Source organism: Tinamus guttatus, unplaced genomic scaffold (genome assembly GCF_059628265.1).
Source record: "Tinamus guttatus ecotype Peru unplaced genomic scaffold, ASM5962826v1 Tinamus_guttatus_pri_ptg000649l, whole genome shotgun sequence".
Lineage (NCBI taxonomy): Eukaryota > Metazoa > Chordata > Aves > Tinamiformes > Tinamidae > Tinamus > Tinamus guttatus.
The window spans coordinates 748,904-773,960 of record NW_028289183.1 but is presented as its reverse complement, the minus strand read 5'-3'; the positions used below and the strand labels follow the sequence as shown (position 1 = coordinate 773,960).

Sequence of the window (25,057 nt, the reverse complement as noted above, 5' to 3'; positions counted from 1 at the left end):
CTTATGAAGAACTGAACCACAGAAGGTAAAATTTTGCGAGTTTTTGCGGGATGAGAGGAATTGTTTATTTATTTACCACATTGCTCTACTCTGTGGTTTATGTGGTGTTTGGGAAAAATATATCATAAACAGCCTGCGAGTTTGAACTGTGCATCTACAAAGCATCTGGACAGGTGGTGCTTCCTTTGATGACACTCATATTTCAGTGGAGACTGGGGGGAAAAGATACCACTTTCATCAAATGTCTTTGGGGGATGCAGACACACGACCCTAGAGGAGCTGCTGGCTGATACTGAGCATAGCACCAGAGAGCTGCAAGGACCGTTTCAACAAAGTATTGTCCAAAAAAATCCCCAGATGATAAGTGAAAGTGAATGCCTGTTAAAACCAGCACCAGCTCCTAATGAGTCCCATCAGGAAAGAGCTGAGGAGAGCTAAAAAAGGTCTTTTGTAGAGAACAAGAATAGAAAAGTGCTAGATTGATTCAGTGATAAAATCTGATTTAATACAAAAAAAAGTTACCAATTTACTGTATAAGGAAGTAAGAATAGTGCATTGTATATGATACCATCTCCTCCACACTGCACACGCCAGGACTTTCTCACACCCCTGTTCCTGCCCTGTACCAGCACGGACTTGGCCATCTGCTCTCTCATCCCATCTTTCTCAGTGTCTGCCCCAATCTACCCTCAGCGCTCACACAGGGCTGTCTCCCATGGTCACCTAGTATAACCATCCTCTTCTGCTTTGTGCTGCTTTTCCTTGCTGGGAGAGGTTCCGAGTGTGCTGGCTTCGAAGGATGTTCCTAGGGTGTCTCTGTCACTTTATTACATCCCAGAGGGGACAAAGACTGTCCCCACGTGCAGTCGCTGGGACAGAATATAGCCATATCTAGCCCTGGTGCCTGTGCTCTGAACCAAAATGCAGAACTGAGTTTGATCCAAACTCAGTCTTTCCCTGGGCAAACCTCTGCACCTGCCTGTTCCTTCTGCCTGTCAGCTCCTGTCCCATGCAAGGCCCGTGGCACTACTACACTGTTCCACTTTGCAGATGTCTCATGTGCTCAGCTATTTCTGCTGAAGTCTGACTTTCTGCATACTGCGTGTCACTGTGCCCTGGACACGGCCTTGCAATCACCCAGACACACCAGGGCTGCAGTGCACGGCATGTGTTTGAACTGGCATCTTCAGATCCCACCTCTGCTGGAGAAACTTTAGCTGCCTGGAGCAGCTCGTGATCTCCTTTGTCGTGCTGTGACTGCTGCATCTTCTGCATCATCATCATCACTGAGATGGCCTCTGCGGCACATCCACCCACCAGAGACTGTAGTCCTGCTGCCCCACTTCATCACAAGCAGCATTATCTGCTAAGCTCTCTATATAATTCATGACTAACGTGGAACATGCAATAAGTGTTTACTTTACTATTTTAAAATGCACATTTTTTTAACTTTTAGAAGTTGCTGATATGATGCATCTTTCCAGTGGAAACAGTGGGTGATGACAGGACAATCCAGCAAACTACATCTGCTTACAAAAATGAGACTTTGTTCAACTGAACACTAAATCTTTGATAAATTAGTCAGGGCTTTGGTGACGTACATGTTGAACCAATATGACAGTTTTATATGGATTATGATTATTAATGCTTTTGAAAAATAGAGAGCATGAGCCAGACATCCAGTGTTGAAGCTGCAAGACCACCAGCAGAGGCAAGAGCATTTCAGGAAGACTTCTTACAGTCACTGTGTACAATCTTTTTGCACTCAGAGCATATGCAACATTTTAATCTGCAGCGAGTGTGCTGGGGTCCTCAGTGCCTGAGCCAGGAGGTCACGCTGTGACCCGGGAGACGCACGCTTTCACAACACACTCAAGTACCACTGGCTCGCTGGTGTGGTTTTTCTTTTTCTTCTTCTTCTTTTTTTTTTTTTCTGAAGTTGAATCTGGCCTCAAAACATTCCACATTGTTCACTCACTTCAGCCTGAACTGATTGTATTTACAAAGCTTAAGCACACTTCTGAGCCCCAGAGCACATCTCCCATCCACCATTGCTGCCAACTCATAAATTGCAAGGCTGTACACAGCACAGGCCATGTCCCATCTCTGTCTGTAAATATTAAATTCATAAAGCTGGACTACCATGGTAGCTCATGGGTGCTTCCCTATAAGACATTGGAGAATCTCTGGAGCAAAGGCTAAGTTCCTATTAGCCTTTCTGGCTATTTTCCCTCAGTATCTATTTTCCCTCAGTGCAGAGAGCAATGTAGCATAGATGAGTATTGTGTTTGCTTCCTCCTAGGTGTACTTGTCCATCCATAAAATCTCAGATGTGGAATGGTTGGGCCTGGTGTCATCTCTTCCCCAAGCACTTTGGCTCATATGCAGGGTCTTCTGAGAGTTACCCTTGTTGATCTGGTCAGGGAAAGAGCACCACAACCAAAACATACCCTGGCCAGATCTTATCCCAGTGTAAATCAGTGCGGATCAACGATGGTGAGTGCCTTCATCCCTTAAATGGCTTCACAGGAAAGGCATAGCTGTTCTGATGGGTGTAATACTTGCATCCCACTGCTGCCTCCCTGTGCTCCTCAGGTAAAGTCTGAAGGTCTGAGAACCCTGACCACCCGGCTGAGCAGACCCTTCTCCTGAGTGCCTCTGGGGCAGGCTCTTGTGAAGTATCTGGCCTTCAGAATCAGTATCCTGCCAGGTTGCACTTGCTCCTGAGCTCACAGGTCTCTTGGACCCTTTGTCCGTGCACATCACCAGGCTCCACCTGCTGCCCTGATGCGCGTGTCTACTTCACTGATATGAATATCTCACATATTCCTTGAACTTTGCTGGAGGGAGAGGATAAAACTCCCAGGGACTCAACTGCATCCCCTCCTTTGCATCTCCATCAGCCCTCGTGTTCTACTTTGAGCCAAAGCAGCTGAGGGGGTTCTCTCCTTCCCCAATGACTTTCACTGTTTCATCTCCCTACAGCCTGCTGCACCGAGTCTGGGGCTCTGATGCAGATGATTTACATTGACCCTTCCCTAGAGATTAACGGCTCTGGGCATCTTTCTGAACTGCTTTCATCACAATTCTTCTCACTGCAAGAGGAGATAAGCGAGACATAAGCAGCACATCCAAACAGACTGCTCCTCTGCCACTGCCCTGCCCTTCCATCTCCCAAGCAGCCAACGCCGTTAGGAAGTGCACACTTTTTTGAATCTGTCCTGCTGGGGGAGATATAGACTGAGGATTGTGCCAGCCTGTAGACCCGGGAGGTCCTGTATTCTCTTCAAGTGCTGCAGTGAAAGTCAGAGAGCATATTGTTCTGCTCTCCAGGAACTAATGCTTCTGGATGGAGACACTGCGCTCTGCAACCAGAAACTGAGGCAAGTGCAGCACAGCCACATTCCTGACGAGGAGCACGGGTCCAAGCCCAGAGCGTGGCTGTCTGTGCAACAGTGCGACTTGCTCTGCGTCCACTCTGCATCGCCCAGACTGCCTCATCACATGGCTTCTGACAGCTGTATGTTCAACATGACTCAAAAATGCTATTTTTTTGGATCAATGGATCACTTGCAACTTTTCTTTTCTTTTTTTTTTTTCTTTCCCTATAGAAAAGGTATAAAGCCCTAAGATAGCTGCGTTTTTTGCATGCAGAAAGAAGGTCTTTGCTGTCTCCTCTCAAAGGTCTTTCTGGGGAAGTTGAGGCCCTGGGTCCTTGAGGCTGCTCAGACTTTGCAGAAGTGCTGCTGTGAAAACACCCAGCCTTAACTGGAGGAAGAGCACACAGTCCTCTCACATTCATGTCACCCAGGCTCTGAGTTTGTCAGAGTTGGGAAGAAGCTGTTTTCCCACAGTAAAGAAACTTTGTGATTTGTATTATTTTCCTTTATTGCAAACTGAGGCTCCACAGTTGGGGCCTCTCTAACTTGTTGCAAAACAAGCCTGAGAAAAAATATGGATTGAGTCACTCAAAAGGTTTCCTTGTGTAATTTAAAAATATTTCATTTCAATCTTTAATGTTTTTAACATTAAAACACTGAAATGAAAAGTGATTTTATAAACTGAGAAAAACCTCATTTTTTTCTCTCTGCGAAGATTTGGCTTAGCAGCTCATTTTCCAAGAAAAAAAAAGTTTGCCTGAAAAATCCCAAGGGAAAAACTCGCTGTCCAATATTTGGGTCTTGACAGCCCCCTTCCACATCTCGGGTTTCCACATGGCAAGTACATGCCTGGATTAAGCTTCTTTCCAGCTTCCAGAGAGAGACCTTAGTGTCAAGGTACACACCAGAATTTGCCACTCATTGGAACAGAACAAGACTCTTCCTGAGACTCTTCCTGAAACGGAATTAACACAAGAACAACCTCTTCTCCCTCCCCTTGTTGTCACTGCAGTCACACAAACACAACCCAGAAAGAGTGACTTGCCAGAGACATCTGATTGTCACAGCACAGACCGTGCGTCCCATGAGCTCTCCAGTCAGGTGGGTCCTGAGCACAGGGGCCTGCTGGGGAGAGCAGGCCGATAGGATGGGAGATCCAGCCATGTTGTGCTTCTCTTCTAGGTGAGCTCCAGAAATTACACGTTGACATTGGCATAAAGCACGAATAGAATTAATGGTGAGTAAGTCCACCTTTAACTTTGAGGGGAAGTCATTTTTTTTTTTCTTCCCTCAAAGTCAAGGCAGGAGTTAAAGGCTGTGAGGAAGAGGAAAGGCAGAAAAGAAGATGGTATCTACCACGCTAAGCCCTCAGGGCTCCAAGCTTAATGCCGATACTGCAGCAGAGACCTCTAGTACCATTTGAGATGCCCTGAGATATTTTGAGCTGCTCCTGCTTGGCCGTTGGAAACTGTGCAGACCCTCTGAAGGAGCCACCTCCTCTGGAGCGGAGGCTGGACCCGAGGCATCTCCAAAGGCATGGGACACCCACACCTAAGCACGTGGCTCATACCTGTAGCCTGCGGAGGATTAGGTGCAGCACCCTGGAACACACTTTTTTTCTAAACCATCATTAGAATTGCCTTGATGAATGACGGCTCCCACTCAAGTCCCCTAAATGCAACACTGACAGCTTTGATGACCTGCACCGTTACTCTCAGACCAGCGTGGACCTGTATGTCTTGTCTTACTCACTTTCTACCTTCTTATCTCTTCCCTTGTGCCAGCTTCTGGATGCAAACATGGAACAAACACAGTCTATACTTCTTCAGACACTGGATTCATCTAAATCCCTCCCAGCTTTCCTGTCTGCTCTATCAGAGGTTGAATGGAAGAAAATACATTTAGTGCTGTTGCATGTGCAGTGCTTGTTAAGAAATCCTGACCCACCATAAAACTTTAAATACCCAAAGAGAAAAACCAGGAGATGTTCAGAGAGGCAGTTCAGTCTTATCAAATTCTTCACGTGTTTGCTGTGGCATGTTTGTGTTCCTGGGCTTCTGCTCCAAGGAATGTTGCTGATAAAACAATCTCACTAAACATGGACTTAGTGTGTTTTAGCTGATGTTTACAGTGCTCAGTGAGAGGAGCTCTGGGTTCCAATGGGCGAATGTCCCATGAACATTTGCGTTGCAGCTACTTCTTGCAGACATTGATCAACTCCTGCTTCAGACAAGCTCCAACAGGAGCCCTATCAGGTCCTCCTCAGATCATGTCATGTTTGGCAAGGGAGAAGACAACTCCCTGACCATTAGCCCCAGCATCCAAAACAACACTCTAAGACCATCCTGGAACTGCCAGGGAATGTACCACAGCTATTATCTTTCTGTTTTCCCTCTCAGACCATGTCCTCCTTGGATGATTTCCTTTCTGAACTCCCTCATGCCTCCAAGGAAGCGGAAAGCCCCGTTTTGCAGCAGAGCTGCGTGCAATGGCTGAGTGCATGGAGCCTACAGGCGCTTTCCCACAGAGCTGCACATTCCTCCCATGGCCTAGAGAAGTGACCTACTCACCACTCCAACCTCCACATGAGGAGCTGCAGCTCAGGAGGAGTGCCTGGAAAGGAAGCCAGAGAACTTTCCCAGTGGATGGAAAACAAACCAAGGGAAGCCTCCTGCAATCCTGGATGCCCTCCTTCCCTGGAGAAGTTACTCCATGTACATTTTTGAGTAAACCCTTTGGGGAGCCAAAGCCAAGAACCAATGATCTGAGCTATGCAAGCATGATGCCATAAAATCTTCACTCAAGGCAAGCTTGCCTAGTGTTTGGTCACACTGTAACCCCCCATCTCAGCAAGGTTTGCCAATTCTTGGAGCCCCCAGGGCTTTAGGATAGCATCTCCTTCCCAGCCTCCGAATTCCCAGTGCTGGTATCTGCTCCAAGATGCCCAAAGGCTGTGTGGCCTGAGAAGGCAGTGAAGACCTCTGTGATGGAAAGTGTCAGCTGTCATTATCCAGGACACATTTGGCCTCCAGTGTGTGGAGAATGATGAGAGACAGTGGCTGTTCTCAGGAGAGATGTCCTTTCTGGCCTCAGCCCCATTCTCCTGAGCTATTTTGAAAAGGAGAGATTTCTCCTTTGTTTGCCTTCTGAATGAAGCTTTATGTGGTGAAAAATAGTAGAGGAAGTGGTGATTCGGAAATGGGTTATTACACCAGATCCTCCAAGATCCACCTCTCTATCAGTCCTGTAAATAGGCCAAGAATATCTGGGACAAAAACAGACTGATGCAAGTTCTACATTCTTTTAAATGATTCATCTTATAGTTGATTTAGATTCATAATAAACAGATTAACTGGTGCAGAGAACTCACTCCATGCTTTCACATCCATGCCCAGAGTCCATGCATTGGCACACAAAGCCCTTCCCAGGACCAGGACCTCCTCCAGGCACCTTGGCAGCATGGGCAGGCTGATGTGACCCCAGTAATGCAGCACTTCATTATATTGTAGTAGCTAATATATTAATTGTGTGAGGAAACGGCATATTCAGCATTGCCCAAGAAAGGATATGGTAGCAAGGGAAGGCAAACAGAAAATATCAGAATTGAGAGGAACCTTAAAAATAGGCTGAGCAACCTAGGTTTGATGTGGCAGCAGATGAGGACCAGAAGATCAAACTGAGACTGCTGGAGCATGGGTTGGCACAGTGATGTTGCTGGCAGGTTGTGTGTGGCTTCTACTGATGCATTCTTACTATCACCACGACATCCAAAAGAGCTGCCAGTCCTCTTATTCCTCCTATTTGCAGTGCCTGCAAAAATGAACACTGGTATCTCCATCTCTGCCTAGCAGAGTGCTTGTGCACATGGGATACGTGGCATTCCTGGCAGTGCATGCAGAATGAGTGGGATCTGGAGGAAGTCCACGGGGTGTTAACTGTTCTGTAACAAGGATATTTCTTGATAACCTGTATGAAAAAGGCAAAGGCGAAGCACTGCTTTTGTTCCATGCCTGTCTGTGCCTTCTGCAGGATCTTGTGATTTTTTTTTGAGAAATACAAAGTCAGTATTAGCCTTTCTGAAGGTAATGGCTTGAAACCTTTGTTAAACAACAAGCCTTCTCTCAGGCACGGGGAGGACGCCTGTGCTATACAAAATCCCTCAGCTGACATCTGTGCAGAATCCAGAGTGGTGCCCACTGCCAGCTGTCTGATCTGACCCAAAACACCAACAGTCTCCAGTAAACATCCAGGGCCTTGAGAACAGAGTGTCTTGGGTCAGAGGCCCAGTGCAGCTCTGAGAGCTGTCTCCAGAGCTGGCTTCCATCTGAAGGTACACATCTGGATGTGTAAGTGCAGACATTGGAGCAAGGCCCTCTTAGCTCCCTTCACATTCACTGGAGAGAAACAGGCATTTTTAGGGCTTGTCTGTGGATTGAAAACAGGGCGGATGATCTGCTTCCTAAAGCACCCGTTTCACACCACAGGAGAGCCTGGGTGATCAGCTCAGATGAAGCTATCCTTAACTGAGACAACTGCTGCATTGCTTCCAGTGCTTGTCCTAGGGTGTCCACCCCACTGGATCATCTCAAAGGATTTGCTTGGATTATCTTCATGCACAACAGTTTGGAAAAAAAAATCTTTCTTTGCTCTGAATGGCATTTATCACAGGCTTAGACACTCGCCAGCCAGCACACAAGTTCTCCACGTATCACAAACTGCACCAGAGCAGGGGCATGTCATCACTGATGTGGTTAGAAGTGACATTCTCTTCACTTGTCTTTCAAGCTGCCTGAAAACTGGGAATATTAGAAAACCTCTCTGCATGGTGAGTATTCACTCTGTGACCTTTAGGCATGATGCTTAGATGTCTAATCCAGAGCTGGTCTCCAGTATTCCCTGTATTATCAATGGGAAGAGAGAGGCCCTTCAAAAGGAGTCATGTGAGTGTGGATAGGTAGGTGATGGAAGGGGGTGACGAGGATGCCCCTTTTATGCTTATGGACCTTGACACCTCCTCCTAGAGCACCACAGCTCCTCCACAGAGCCTGGCATGGAGAGAGCCACGGTTCCTGGCCTCGTCCAGGGAAAGGTGTCCCTGTCACCAGCACTGCTGCTAGCACTGCTCATAGCAAAACAGTGCATAGAAACACCACTATATCTTGACTGGACAACACATACAAATATCTAGGTATTAGATGTAGCCTCTCTTTCTGAATCTAGTCTATGCTCGTAGTTTTTAAATTAAGGTGATCTTACAAATCTTAAAAAATCAGCAATATTCTAAGTAGGTTGAATATGTTCAAATAAGCAGCTATCAAACTCAAATTTGTTCAAGTCACTTGTCTTGTAAAACTGATTTTAGGCTAATCTTATGAATTGCCCAGGTCTGACTCATGATCCCTGTGAGCTGCGGCTAATGATGCTTGGATCACAGTGGACACAAGGTCTGACACCCCTGGAGAGAGCTTCATTTCCAGCAGCAGTTTTGTGCAGCCTTGGTTGTCTAAGGACACGTTAGGATGTGTCCTGCGAGTTAGCATGAGGCCTGTGATAGAAGTGGCACTCTTTTTGCTAAACCCTTTTTAAATTTGATTTTGTTTTATTATTAATTCTTTAGCAGCTCGCTATTTTTATTAGCAATGCTGTAACCTGAACTGTTTACACAGGACAAATCATGCTCCTAATTTGAAGGAAACAGTACTATTTTCAGAATTTGGTTTGAATCCAGTCCAGATTAAAGCTCATATTTTTCAGCTATACTAGTGAGATGGAAATCCATGTTCTCTTGAGCTGCAGCTTGGTACCTGACAATATGAGCATCACTGTTACCATTAAGATGGCGAATGTTCCTACAGCCACATCATAGGTCTGATGGTTACAAATGAGCAGATTGCTCATTTCAAAAGTGCAGAGGGTTCCTGTGGCCACACAATATAGCAGGTTTATCCATTCTGATGCTGAACTTCCTGAGTTTGAGGACATAAGCATCCAAATGCATGTTGGGTTTGCACGGCCTTGAGTTCCAGAAAAAAATTCACTGAATTGAAAAACTGTCCCGGAGTCAGAAAAAAATGATGTATTCTGCCAGCAGGGTGGACATATTTCTCCTGAGGCTGGTTTGTCAGTGAGGGGCCATGCAGGGCCAAACAAAGATACGAGCTCAAAGACACCCTCAATCTGCTCGGTCCCACAGCTCAGCCCAGGCACTCTCCTCAGCTCTCCCTTTTCCCTGCCCGTGTGGCGCTGCACAGCACGGATGTGCCCTCTGCACATCTTTTCTTTTTGCAACATGCCCACGTCCCGGGGTCGCTCCCTTTCAGAACATCTATGTGCTAGCAGAGCCTGACTGAAAATGATTTTTTTTCCCATGCATGGAGTGTGGATTCGCCAGCACTGAGCTGACCCGACCTTGATGGGTCACCCCCCAAAGACTCTCCTGGTCACAGTTTCACCCCCAGCAGCAGCTGCCTCCCCACTTATTTCTGCAAGCAAGCACTGGCTTCTCTTGCAGAAGGCCATTTGAATGCCTTTGGTTATTGCTGCATCGTTTAACCGTATCCTAATTTTGCTGCATTTGCGGTTATGTCTGATCTTTGTCTCTCTTATTTTGCTAAATTTTAGAAATGTAATAAACAAAATCTTTCTAAAAGAAAGAAAACATGGCAGAGATCTGAAATGGAAAATGAGTACAAACTGAACCCATGCCTCTATATTAGATGCCAGAAAGAGGGGAAGAAACAAAAGCCACAGTGACAAACACTATTAATAAAGTGATGAAGGCAATTCTGAAACAGGACTGTTGCTGGAAGCAAAACCAGTTTGCTGGCCTTAGGCAGTCCCTGTGCCCAGCGCGGGCCTCACCAGGTTGAGCTGGCACAGAGAGCAGCCAGTGGGATCCTGACAGAGGACTTGTGCCCAGGGGATGTGTTAGTCCAGCAGGGACTAACCTGAGCAGGACTATGGAATGGACCTGAATGGACCTGCACGCTAGTTCCAGGCCCAGAAAGGCTCTGAATGTTGCCTCTCTAACCCTGTGGTCAACACGGCTCAACTCAGTGTTCAGATCAAACACTGAAGTAGAATATATCTGGCAAAGAGGTCACATCCAACTTTGCATTTAAACTTTAATGGGTACAAGGTGAAACACAGGCAGTTCCATATCCATGTGAGGAAGAACTTCTTTGCTGTGAGGGTGCCAGAGCCCTGGCACAGGCTGCCCAGAGAGGCTGTGGAGTCTCCTTCTCTGGAGATCTTCAAGCCCACCTGGATGCCACCCTGTGCCCCTGCTCTGGGTGTCCCTGCTGGGGCAGGGGGTTGGACTGGATGATCTCCAGAGGTCCCTTCCAACCTCAGCCATTCTGGGATTCTGTGATCACACATTCAGCAGCAAAGAGCTGTTCAGTTTTCAGGCCTGCTTCACAACACACCATGGTCCCAATTCAGAGCCACTGCATGAGAGGTTTCAGAAATCACATAGCTGGCTCTTCGTCAGCAAGTGGACATCATTTTTGTGTTCATGGGTGGGAATAAAGCACAGCTTGGGATGTTCTGCAGCACTCTGCTGCTGAATTGCTCAGTCTTATATGGACCATAGGACCAGACTATGTGGTCATGACCAGCCCAGGACTAGTAAGAAAGCAGCCCCTCTTAATCTCTAATTCAGCATATATTTAAACATTTTTTTTTTTTTTTACAAATGGGAAGTATCTTGTGGCAAAAGGCATAAGCCTTGGTTTCAAAGCAGAGTGAAAAAGTCCTTTGCCCATCCCTGAAGTCCAGGTTTACATTAGAGGGAAAAGAAAATTTGTGGTTCCTTTAGACAACTAACCAAAGCTATCTAGGATGGGGTGGATAAAACATAATGCAATAAAGAGAATCAAGAACAACTGATCTCTCTTTTTAACACTCTTCTAGCAATACTAGCAAATGAAACATTCAAGGCCCATTATCCTATAATTTAATTTTTCACTCTAGGATAATTCCTGTCATGTCATAAAATCCCTTCCATAAACTTATCAGGCTTCATCTAGAAACAATGTAGGCTCTTTGCCCCTACTTTCCAGTTTGGAAGGCTATTCAAGAATGTCATTCTTCTTCTGGTTAGAAAGTTTCATCTATCTCCCTGTCTAAATTTATCCACAAAGTCAACCAGACTCAAAGCATCAAGCCTGTGACCAAAAAGGGCCATTTTAGGGAAGTATCAGATAAGGCTATTGAAAGATGCCAGGTTGGGCATTAATTGAAACTAGAGGTTACTGCTGTTCCTGTTCACTGTTCCCTCTTATTTCAGTGCCTGTGCCCCAGACCCACTGGAAACAGGTAACAAATCAGTTCCCAGACTGTGTGAGAAAGGACTGGAAAACACAGCAAGCTTTGTGGGAAATACAGACCTCTTTCATCATGGGTACCACTGATACCTGGAAATTATTATTACCGCTGATGCTTGTGATTGATTATCATACACTGTACAAAGACAAATGCCCAGTGTCTCCATGACGAATCCGGAATCCCTGATGGAATACCTTTTCCTTAGGAGCTGAGCCAGCCTTGGAAAGGACACGGACAGCTACAAGTCTAGATAAACTGAGGTATCTCCTGGCTGCCTATCAACAGTTTTGTCTATATCTTGGCAGCAAGATTTGTAGGGAATGGATGTGCAGTGGTGGGAGAGGAAGACTTCCTGCTCTTGTCAAATACCCTAGGAAGATTATGCCTTATTGTACCCTTTGAGGCAAAGGTGCTATACTGATGCCCTCCTGATACCCAAACCACAGACCACGTCAACAGGTTTGCAGCCCTCCTTAAACACAAACAAACTGGTTTTCAGCACTGATAGGTGCAGCCAGCTTCAACAAAGCAGAGGAGTGCCAGAGTGGATGGCTCAAAATGCAGACACTGGCATCACTACTAGACATGGATGAAATATAATGAAGAGTTAGAAGATATGGGGGAGGGATTCAAATGGCTTTTGGAGAAGGAAGTCTTGCCTCAAATCTACTAGAACTCCTTGAAGACACCTGAATAAAAGTGTTCTTGAATTTTAGAACAATTCTAATATGTTTCCCCAACAAAAGTTGCTAAAGAAACAAATGCATTACAGAATATGAGTACAGATAGAGACAAAAAACATAGTGTAGGTTTGTCTTTATGAAGGCAGAAGACAGGTTAACGGTTGTGCAGAGAAAGAGGCAGAGATTTTTTCCTAACAGTGCTGGATTAATCAGAATGCTGAAAAGGAAACGTGTTTGTGGAGAGTTGCAGAAGGATTTTCAAGCAATGACTGTCTGAGTGCTAAAAAGGCCGATGACATTTGATATTGTTAAATGCAAAAAAAAATCCTTAGGGATAAACAGTCTACAGAGAAGATAAACAAGGATGATCCAAAGCGGGATGAAATTGGTTGTTACTCCTAGGTTGGAAAGATGATTGAGGTAGAGAACTGGCATCAATAGGCATCAATACAACCTGGCTGTTCTCACACTGCAGGAACTAGGGAGAATCAATGAAGTGCTCAAGAAGCAGATTTTAAAAAAGAGCCCCCTCAAAAAAAGAGGAGGGATTTTATCAGCCAATATGCAGTCAAACTTTGGAGCTCTTTGCTACAGGATGCTGTAAATGCCAAAGGGTTGGATATGTTCAAAAGGCATTCATACATATTCTTGAAAGAAAAATTCATCACAGAATATTAAACACAGAGACAATAGGGCCCTGAGCACTCAATAAGTTCCATGGGCACGTGCCCATGTTTGGAGCACTGAAGTGACAGATCTATCTTGTCAACCCAGTCAAGTCTCTCTTACACGTTCTGGCAGCTCTTCTCCACAGGTGACTGTAGCGCAGTAATTACCTATATCAGACGTGGTTCCTGACAGGGTGGAGTGCAGGCAGTGAGGACAAACATGTATGAATCAGAAGGGAAAGGACACAGACATGGGGCAGGGTCTCGGGGGCTGGCGAGCAGGCTGGGACGGAGCACGCGGGACAGAGCCAATGCTCCAAAGCTGCGAGGAGCCCTGCGGCCTCACCACATCGCCCTGCTGCCAAAGAACATTCCTCAGAGCTACTTGCTAAATACTGGAATCTGAATTTCCGCCTTTTTGTGGCGAAGTAAAAAAAAACATTAAAATTAACCAAATTATACACTGGTCTAAACAAAGGAGGACTGGATCTGCCAGTTTCAAAATTATCTCAAATGACTCTTAATATGACACAGATAAATACTTTCCAATTACCCAATGGAACATGGCTGCCCTGGGGGAAATGGAGAACAATATATTACATAGACAACAGACCCATGAGATTAAGGATTTACACTCCACTAATCCTGACCTAATCCACACATGGCAACAAAATAATGCAGTGCAGAGAGGACAATGTCACCACTCCCTGGTCCTGCAGGTGGGAACTCCACCGCAGCAGCATATGGGCAATGAGATCCCAGAGCATGGAGCATGAAAGGAGATTTAGACCAAATATTTCACAACATCTGCTAAGAAAAGCAAGGATGGGCTAAAGACTACTGGCTGGCTGCAAGACTGCTTACTGGCTGCATGTAGCACGGTCACATTCTCCAGCATGTGAGCGCAGCGTGCTCTCTGTCCTGATGCACACAGACAGCAGAACAAAAGCTACCTGGAAGGGTGTCTGGTGGCATTGCAGAGGCCATCTGAACATGCCCTGGCTTCCATGCTCTTCTTGCTGGACACAGAAATCACATGTTGGGAAGTGTGGGCTTGAGACCTAGAGTGAACATCTCCAGAGCAGGAAAAGGAAGGGGGTGGCACTCGTGTCTGGACTCTGAAGCCTCTTTGAATGGCTCACTGTGATGTGTGTTTGCCTGTATTTTGGTCTTCGCTAATGCAGCATGATCTCTCTCGCAACATTTTCTCTTTGAAGGTGATGGATTACAGCCTTCCACTAGCCAAGGCTGCTGGCTTAATTTCAAAATCTGAAGAAGTTTTCAAGAGAACTACAGGTGCATTGGAGCTGCTCACCATACCTTGCAGGTCTCCCCTAGGAGCAGGGAGTTGAGCTTCTCCCTGGGAAAGAGCATGCATGTTGCAGGAGCCTTTTGGGATTTCTGTCATTAAATACCTATGTCCCTGGTGACTCTATTCTCTGGCTTCTTTGCCTATTGCTACTTTTTGGCTTTATCAGCATTCTACACTGGTAGTCCAGCTCAGATCTGAAAGCAGGGTGGCTGCAATGAGCATAGCTTTGTGCCTGTGCTTATATGCCCATTCTCTTGGCTGGCTCAGCCCTGCATTGCTTGGCCAGCAGGAGCCATATCTTCACATTCTGCCTTTTCTGCAGAGGAGAGGCATAGTCTATGCAGAGGCCTTCCTCTTCCTCAGCCTGATCATCTCTGCAGGGGGATAGATGAGGGTCCCCCACCGAGTATACTGTGAGTGCTCCTAACCCTGGGTCTCAGCTCTGCTCATCGTGGGAACTGAGCAGAAGCTTGATTCCCACCCAGAAAAGTCCTCACAATCTCAGAAACGTCTCTTTTCTCTATCACAACAAGCATATAAGTTTTTGAAATTTTGTGTGAAGACAAATACATTCCTTCTCGCCCTCCTGCCTCCCCCAAAGCTTGCTCTGGGGTTGGCAGAAAGACTTGAGTGCATGAAGATTATCTCTACACCTCGGGCAGTAGCACAGGACAGGACTGTGTGGCTGCTGTGACCTGCTGGCCCCAGAGCCTGGAGGAGATGAACCATGTGGCACTCACACTCAGGTTACTTGGTGTGCTTGGGGGCTGGATGGCAGGGGAGGAGACTGTCGGGAACTTGGCATTGCCACCTTAGAACGAACATGTCCTACCACAACTGCCATAAGTCCCAGGTGATGGACAGGAGGGCAGACACCTCCTCTCTGGACTTAACCTAAGTTAACCTAGGGATATAACTGCAGTCCAGAGCTCTGGGTCAGGCTGAGCACCCAGGGCTCTTGTCATGCTTTCCATGTGGCTGAGGTGCTAAGTGGTTTAACCGTTCACATTAGCGCACAGAGGAGGATATGGATGTCAGCTACCTTAGAAACCCACAGAGGGGTAATTTTCTGCTCTATATCAGATATAGAATTGATGCCTTAAAATTACATACAGGCACGCTGTTTTGGCAGAGAAACCAGAAGCAGATGCTGGATGGAGCAGGCAGAGAAGTATAAGAGCTCCCCGTGGGTGTACACAGCCCAACACACAGAAACAAGTAGCCCAGGGCTGGATTTTCCCTCTACCTAAAGCACATCCTGCCACGTTCGGAGCCAGGCAGCTCCTGCCATTCCATCCCTGCTGCTATCTGCAGACTGGGCCTGCTCTCTAACCTGTTTAAGAGTCCCTTGGACCCTAAAGACTGATGCTGTGACAAGTTCATCTTGCAGCATCCCAGTTCAACACAGCTCCACAGGCCTTTCCTTCCCTGGCTCAGGTGGATTGGGTGCCCTTATGCACCAGTCCCAAGAGGAAGACAGGAATGCCTGAACTTCTTGAAATACAAAGTGGGCCACATTACACCATTTTTGTGTGTAGCAGCAGGGAGTGTGTACAAGTAGCAGCTTTGACTCTCCTGGGAGTCAACCTGCAGAAGGTAAATGAGGCTGTGCAAGGAGAAATGGTGCTCCTCAGCACTCCCAGGCTCCTGAATGGTATCACCTTACCCAAGCTTTTCTTTCCCACATGATGAAGAAAGCCTGGTTATAGATGGCAGTTTTCATTTCTCTGAACCTCATCCTACCTTATGCCTGCAGAGACTTTGGCTGCTGCACTGAAAATCTTGGCATGTAGGAGACATCTGAGGAAGAACTGAGGACAAGATGGTGCTACCTAGTGCTGCTATGGGGGCCTCTCTTACATTACTCAATACCAGTCCTGTTAGGTATTTTGCAAAAATCATGCAGGTCCTGCTCCAGACAAGTTTATACCCTGCAGGAAGAGGAACAATAGACAAACATCATAGAAAATTCAAGTGCAGAGGGGTGATTGTGAGGCCTTGTTCAGTTTTGTGAGCAATCTGCACTCCTCTGCAATATCCCAAACCCTTGTGATCCAAAACCTCAGATGGACCTCTGAAGTCCCCAGGCTCAGGTTACGCTTACCATGCTTCTCTCTAAGTCTTAAGAACTTAAGAAAGATACGAACATGCCTCTAGCTCAAGAACGTCACAGGGCAAAGCAGAGGAACCTTGTGCTCTGAGAGGCGTTCAATGCCGCTGCCTCGGTGAAGAATTGAATGAAGAAAAGAAGAGAATGAGAAAAAAAAAAAGAACTAATGTTTTGCTCTGGTCACTAGATGACACATCTCTTTGGCTGGGTTCATTGGGAGAAGACTCTCCCTGATCCAGACTGCACCTCTACTATCAACGATGCTTCCCTGTAACTGCTGCCATCCGCTTACATTGCACAGTCTGTCTCAGCAATGCAGGTGATACCTGCATGGGAGAAGGAGCCACAAGGTTCCCTCTCCTTCACAAGCAGCAACTCACCTTCATGACACCTTGAGCTGATTTCAAAGCAGAGCTGAGGAGAGATAATATGGGAAGAGTCTTGAGCTGCTCAGTGGAAACTCCATTGATTACTTGGTGCGGTACCTTCCCAACATCATGAACACCTCAGCCCCAGGGGAAAATCTGGGTTCTATCAGCTCTTATAAGCAAGTGTTTCGAAAGGTTTACAGAAAAGTAAAGTAAACAGAACTCTGAGTAACAAAAGAGCCCCGTTTATGCATTCTTTGATTCACTGTAAAGGATGGTGTAAACTGACTTTTTAACCAAGCATTAGGCAAGATTTGGGCCCCCGCCATTATATAATAAACAGTGACATGGCTATATTAAAATATTTACTTAATGCACTGAAGTGACTTATAGTATGAGTGGCTACTCAATAGGATGGCCTAAGTGTTAAGGCGTCAGGTGCCATCGCCTGTATAAATATTCTGTGTGCACTTGTTTATAGGAAAACCCCATCTGGATTTGGCTAAAACAGCAGACACCCTGCTGACCTCAGTTTTTGCTATTGGAAAATCTAACACAAGTGTTCACTCATCTAGAATAACAGCAGCGGTTAAGTGCCATCTGACAGACAGAAGGGTATTGGCTTTTCTCAATAGACAGCAGGCTTGGTGCTGTGAAGGGCTTCACAGCAACAGCTCCCCAAGATTTACAGCATCCTGTGGACCAGAAGCAAAAGGCTCCACCTATCTGCTCTCCCAGCTCTGGTAGACAGGAGATATCAGGATGTCTGGGCACATGCTGAAAAATGCAGACTCTCAAAACCTGCTGAAACGCATTGGTGGCCATGTCACTTTGTGAGGACAGGTGATCAGGTTCCCTGCTCCATCCATCTGACTGCTATGTATGAAATGTTAGGAACCTTCTGCCCATTTGTGGTGACCATCAGTCACCATGACTCAGTTGAATGTGAACCATGGAAGAAGTATTTGGAGCTGACCAAAGTATAAGGGCCTGCCACTGCCTGATCCAACACCGCTGATCATGAGCCATCAGGGAGCTTGGAGTTCCCATTGGCAGAGTGGTCCTGAGCTAAACCAGTCCTGGATATACAGGTCTTGTATCAGACCAGCCTTAGTCCAGTTAGCACTATTAACATGGGAAGAATTGAGGGACGAAAAAGCAGGAGGAGCTTCCTACTGAAACTCAAGAAAGGAACCTGCAGCACTCACTTCTCTTTGTCTATCTGGGATGGTCCACCTAGGTCCTCACTGTGGCTGGGCACCAAAGATGCCATTTCACTCACAAAAGCCATGAACAGGCAATACAACTTGCAAAATCAAACACTGAAAATGGTCTGAATGAGGGAAGTCCTTGGAAAAGGTGGTCTATGTTCATGGGACAATAGGTAACCACTGTGTGATCCCACTTATGCACTTATGGGCACTTATTTCCTCAGATGCAATTGCTTTTTAAAAATATATATAAATGTAATTAGAAAAAGCAGAAATTTCAGTCAATGGAGCCACAGTGACCAAACACTAGGCCAGTGGTATGTCTACAGTAAGTTGCCACTTCCTGAGGTGGGAGCAGGGATGAGGGGACACTTGTGAGGAGTTTCCATAGCTCCTTGCTGGCAGGCAAGACACCATACATAGACCTGCATGGTCTGGAAGGGAGAGGTATTTGCTCACAGCTCTGGTCTATCCCAGCTCCTCTTCTGGCACAGGGCACTTGTCTCAGGTAATCACTCTCTTCCTCTATGGGTTAACTGCTGTCCTTCCCACATTACTCAACACAGGCAAATACAGATTCCCATTCCTCCTATTAACCGTTATTTGCACCTAATCCAATCTGAGTTCAGCTTTCTTGAAGTAAGTAACTGGAATGATGTTGGCCTTCCAGAGTCTTCCACAGTAGCACCAAAAATATAACCATTTATGGAGAAAAGAACAGTATCTTTTTCACATATACATCTTTATAATTTTGCATAGTCAACCTATAAGCTAATAACAGAGTAGTATCTTTCTTACTATTATTTTTGAAAAGTGAGCATAGTATAGAGGAGATGTGGGGGCATTCTGGGAGCTCCCTGTCCTGAATTACCACACTTGATAGAGGGGACTATGAATGGGTCTGATCTTCCCATCACAACATGGACCAGGACAGAAGGAATAAGAAAAATGCCTAAACTGCTGGTTCACTTGACTTCTGTGCCTATGACTATCAGTGCTGAATCTACTGTGTCTCTAGCTTGGCTCCATGAGGTTTGAACACTGTTGTGAGACTGAAAAGAAGGGGAGGAGAGGACTGGTGTTGAGTAAGTCACTAGACAATGCATGAGGGTGTCCTTCCAACCAGTAAGCACACCGGTCTGGGAGGATTATGCATGGTAGAGGCTATACCCTGGAAGGTATCCGCTCCCTATTGTGGAGTCACAGGTCTCTTGGTGAAAGGGACCTCCACTGACCTCTATGTCAAACTTCTGGTCAAAGGAGGATAATTCCAACACGATATCAGGTGATAACTTGCGTGTCTTAAACACCTCCAGTGACAGATATCTTGAAGGAAGCCAATTCTGATGAAAGCTTTCCCTTTTAATTCCCTTGGAAGGTCTTCAGTTCCTGAGTGTAGGTAGGAGGAGAAATGACAAAGCCATTTGGGGTCCTATGTCTGCCTTTGCCATTTCAGTTTCCTCCAGAGGTTGTGGGCTCCCGAACACTGGAGTCTTCATTTCTCTACAAATCCTTGCCTAGCTCTCCTGACTGGGACATACGGTCAGATATGGTGCTCAGTGTCCCTGCGGCTGGTGATCTGAAAGGCTCTTGCCAGCTGAGCCGTTTTCCTGCAGGAGTCATGAAGCCATTAGACAGCTGTCATTTTCAATTGCAAAATGAAACTACTGACTTAGTAAAGAAAGGATATTTTTCCATTGGAAAACGATTCTAAAGGAAAACTTCTGCCGCTCCACAGAGCTCCATGTCCCCTGGATGCCACAGTCTGACCTCAGGCAGTGATCTGGGGACTCTCCACTGGGACAGCCCACCACAGCTTTCCTCCCCCATGCCAGTCCTGCAGGAGGCAGCATCTGGCTAAGGAAAGGAGTCCGGAGGGCTAAGTCTGCTGTTGGTGGCTGCTGGAAATCTGGAGGTTTTCCTGAGGTAAAGTGCATGGACAACCCCGATAAATAGCTATCATATTGCCACCTCCTGGGTGAACCCACGACCAACCCAAGGGAGGATCCATGCTCAGCGTCCACCCTCACATGTATCTTACAGAATGGTATCTCATTGCTTGCAGACATTTTCTCCAGTTGTTCTAAAACAAATTGAATTCTAAACCTGTGAAAAACTTCTTGTTCCCAACCTGTCATCAGTTAATGATGTAGTAAATACCTTCTGATCCACCACCCCGCTAAATCAGCTGGAGTTGATGATCTTGAAGGTCTTTTCCAAGCATAATGATTCTATGATTCTATGAAATTATGGAAATCTTTGAAAGTACCTAGGACATTCTCCAGCTCTTCCATTCAATGCAGACTTCCAAACAGGCACCAAACTACAACAACACTGAGTACATTTTTTACTTCATTACTTCATTACCTTCTTTAAACGGACCCTTAGCAGGACTCATCTTTCCTCTACTAGTTCACAGTGTCATCTGACTGTGAAAAACTCCTGCATCATTTTGATTTGGCACCTATTGATTTTCCCTGCCTGTAATACAGGCTACATCAGTACAAAGGAAAGTAGGTGTTTCAATAAGATTTTTCTTGACAAGTCCATGTCAGCTGGCTGCTATAATTCATCATGTCTTACCTGCAAGTAGCATGTTTCATTACTTGCTCCAGTGTTTCCCGGTATAATTGGCATTATATGGGTCCTTTACAATTATCTCCTTCCTTCTCCCTTCCTGAGTAGGGACCCTACCTTGTTCCCAGCCCCTGCAGTGAGAACTGTCAGGGGTTGCGTGACGGCTCCCTAAATGGCCCAGAATGTATTTCAGCAAGCCCAGCTGAGATGGTAATAAGCAGATTCCAGTTATTTAAGCATTTTCAAACTGATTCTTTTCTTGGTTTATCCACATTTCTCCCCCCTTTGTAGCTAGTTAATTGCATTAATCACTTCATTGAATTTAATCACTCTAGTAACAACTGGAGCAAAGAAAGCATTGAACTCTTCATCCCTACCATTTCATCTGTTGTTAACTTTTCCCCTGCATTGAACAGTGGACTCACTTTCTTTGACCTTCCTTGGATTATCAGCCTAGCATGTTTCTTAGCTAGGAGGTAGCTGTACCTGGGCAAGTTTGCATCCTACCTCCAGAAAGCAGACAGATTCCCATGGGGAAAGCCACAGCAGCACGCACTCTGTATCCATGACGAGGGAATGACCAGAGAGCTGGACAAGCTGCTCTCCACCCCCTGATCCATACAACAGTCCCATACCTGCACAGTACGTATCTACCCTAAGGCCCAGATGCACCCATGGCTCCATTCACCCTCACTGCAGAGTGCAGAAGGTTGTAAAAGACTCCTACAGTCTCAGTTTGCAAGTCTTCCAGGTTTGTTTTCCCTCCCTTACCCCCTTTACCAATATTCCTTTTCCCTGTCTTCCAGCCTGTAATTATATAACAACCTGGGTAGTATAAATACAGTCCAACTCCCATATCCTGTCAGACAACACTTAGCAGAGCAAACCTGCCTACAGAGCGCTGGTGCAGCGGCTGCACGCTCACGTTGTGTGTTGCACTATCTTTACGAGTAGGATAGTTTAGTCTAGTGCCCTTTCTGTTGAAAAACCCCATTGCACATAGGGTCAGGATGCAGAGATGACAGCATCTTTACCTTGTACTGGGGCTCTGAACTGATGAGATACCAGCTGAACTTTTGTGCAGGAAGGATGTGTGCTCAGCCCACTCCATGCTATATTGGAGCAGTAAATCCTTACGCACAACTTTTGTCACTCACAAGAACCTGCTTCCTGGGCTCCTACAGCTGTTCATGCAAGAGGCCATTCAACCCCAGCAGAGTTGTGCAGAACGGACTGAGATGGCACGAGTGACTGCACTCCCACTGCCAGTGTTCAGGAGTCAGCGTGTCAGGCGTGGGTGCAATTTGTCTTTCCCAAGGAGACGCCAAGGTGCTGTGAATGCTACCTTTCCTTTCCTTTCCTTTCCTTTCCTTTCCTTTCCTTTCCTTTCCTTTCCTTTCCTTTCCTTTCCTTTCCTTTCCTTTCCTTTCCTTTCCTTTCCTTTCCTTTCCCTTCCCTTCCCTTCCCTTCCCTTCCCTTCCCTTCCCTTCCCTTCCCTTCCCTTCCCTTCCCTTCCCTTCCCTTCCCTTCCCTTCCCTTCCCTTCCCTTCCCTTCCCTTCCCTTCCCTTCCCTTCCCTTCCCTTCCCTTCCCTTCCCTTCCCTTCCCTTCCCTTCCCTTCCCTTCCCTTCCCTTCCCTTCCCTTCCCTTCCCTTCCCTTCCCTTCCCTTCCCTTCCCTTCCCTTCCCTTTCCTTTCCTTTCCTTTCCTTTCCTTTCCTTTCCTTTCCTTTCACTCAAGAATTTCAGATAGAGTGGGTGTTAAAAAGTGAGATCCCTCTCCTCTCTTTGGCTTTACTGGTCAACGTGCCATTTAAAGGTCACTTCCCTGAGCAGTTACCAGCTGGCCTTTTGCGCTCCATCTTTTGCTGCCAGAGCACTTGCTGCCTGCTTGTGTGCAGGGAACATCAGCCTGGCAGGGCTCCTGGCTGGTTCACAAGTCATGTAGTGTCTCAGAAACTACAGCCTCTGGCTTGAATGTCTCCAGTGAATGAGATTTCTGTCACTAATGCCACTGCACAAAGACCTTTCTGGTGGTGATAGTGGGACAGAGACTCGCTGCCCTGCTTCTAAATGACCACTGTCTTTTTAGGGGAGACAGCATGGGCAAGAGGGTCTTTTCTTTCTCAGAGACAGGAAAAGCAATCCTGATGAGATAGCACAGTCGAACTAGTGCAAGCAACTGTGCACAGATGGCTGTTTCCTCTTCGTTGTGCACGCACAGACTGTAGGACCTACTGACTTCCAGCTGCTGCCTGAGCTGCTCCGGAAGATGGTTTTGGTCTTGGGGCAGCAGTGGGGAAAGACAGCCTGGGCTTCCAGAGCAACCTGCTTCCATGCAGCATGGGAATCTCAGAAATGCCAGGGGTTTGGCTGCTGGCCCAGTGCTTGTATGTGGCCTTTTGACCTTTTTCTTCCTGCTGCATCCTGGACTGTCAATGAAATGAACAGCCTGAAAGCCCCAGATCCTGCTGGCTAGCAGTTGATTTTACTGTGAATTTCCGGCTGTTTGGGCCACTTGAGCATTCTATGAAACAGCAGAGACCATACCAGTCAATGGGGAGATCAAACTGCTCTTAAGCCTGCTAATACACCTCCCTAATATTAGGGACAATTCTGCATTTACCCATGCACTAGTAAGAGCAACCAAAGATCTGGCTTCATCCTCTACACAAGCTATATCCAAATGACACATCAGAAAACATCTTAGAGATACAAAGAACTGACCAGTACTGCAGGGCGACCTCCTCACAGAGCCAGAGTATCAGATATGGTCACAACACGGGAGCTAGATTCCATAGGCCACATGCCACATCCCCAGCACTGACTACACTCCGTCCACTATCATCTTCAGTGGAAATGTATGCAGAAAAGCACAAGGTAGACTAATGGCATCCATAAGAACTGCTCCTTTTCATGGCGTCTTGTCCTGGCTCCTCTGTGTCTTGCTCTGGTGCTCTTGCTGATGCCACCAGAGAGGCTCTGTGCAGACCAGGTAGCAACATCCTCCCTCTGCTTCATCACAGGCTCCATCACTCAGCACCAGTGTGTGCGGAGGGCCCTGAGTGTCTCTAGGATAATTAGTGGAGGTTGCCCTTCTGTCACATCTGATCTTCTCCTAACATAAACATACGTCACTTAATTTCAGTGCATTGTTTCAAACAAATCCAACACGGGGCAGACATGTGGAGTGGAGAATCCGGTCCTGATCATTAAGTAAGATTATAAACTGATGGAGATAGACCCTTGAAATGGGAAATATTGAGTGATCTAAACTATAAAGATTGTCACTCACCTTAATTACTCTTACAAGTAATATTTACAAGGCATATTTTAAGTTTAAATTTAAAATTTAGGTGTTAATTACGTCCTGAGAGAAGATCTGGTTTATATTAGAGATAGTATTTTGGAAAGGGTGACACTGATGCCAAAATCCTGGACATTTTGTCTGATCAGAGGAGTTAAAGTATTCACAATACTAGTCTGTAGATTGCTACTGAGTGTGTTTGGTATGTCCAGATCAGCCAAGACAGTACTGCACACAGAATTGCATTTACCAGCCCTTGCATCCATCCCGTGATGCTTCTTTACAGAAAGACCCTTCGAACTTCTAGTCGGCATTTGTGCCAGAAATCAGATTAACAGACATATGTGCTGTTGTCTCAGAGCATCATGATATCCTGACTCTTTTTGGCACCTGATGAATCTCCCTAGCACTCCCCTGATTTCCACAGAGATGCTCCCACAGAATATCTCTTACTGTGCTCCTTATCTTCTATTGTACCTGCCACAAATGACACGTGGACACCACTAGCAAGAAGAATTGAGAAAGGTGATCTCTGAGGTTAAATATTTAAATAGCCTCCACTGCAGCTGGTGGGCTGCATTATAATATTTAAAAGTCACACTGCAAGGGCATTTTGCATGTATCCCATCCAGGATCAGAAATGCACTTTTTGCCCTTCCAGTCTGTGAGACCAGAATCCAAGAAGGGACCTGAGGGGATGGACCTACCTGAATCAAAGCTTGAATTTGTTGTACATATACACCATGCAAATGCTTTGTGGGTCAAGAACTACTCAGGGACAGAGATTAATTTCAGATCACAGACAGATTCAAGACAATCACCACCTGCTTACAGTCAAATTGTAGGAAGATGCAGGCAAAACTGTCACATCTGTTCAATAATTAATTATTGACCTTTTCTACTCCTGAACCCCCAGAGCAATCCCTCTGCCTGCACCACATAAACACCATGGTCGTCTGTGTAGACTGAGAACACCACACCTTTCATTGCTGTTTAGTTCAGCGAGACGTGCAGTGTTTTAAATCACAGCTAAATGGTTTGCATTTCTGCACCAATATAAACTTGTTTGAATACAATTCCGCTTTTCATGCTGTGCTCGGGATGCCACAGTGCCCT

At 46.2% G+C, this 25,057-nt stretch overlaps 1 protein-coding gene across 4 annotated transcripts in view; it reads right to left on the bottom strand.

Moving 5' to 3' along the window:
• MYOCD (myocardin) overlaps positions 1–25,057 on the bottom strand; it is a 213,577-nt gene that overhangs the window by 92,747 nt on the left and 95,773 nt on the right. The window lies entirely within an intron of this gene.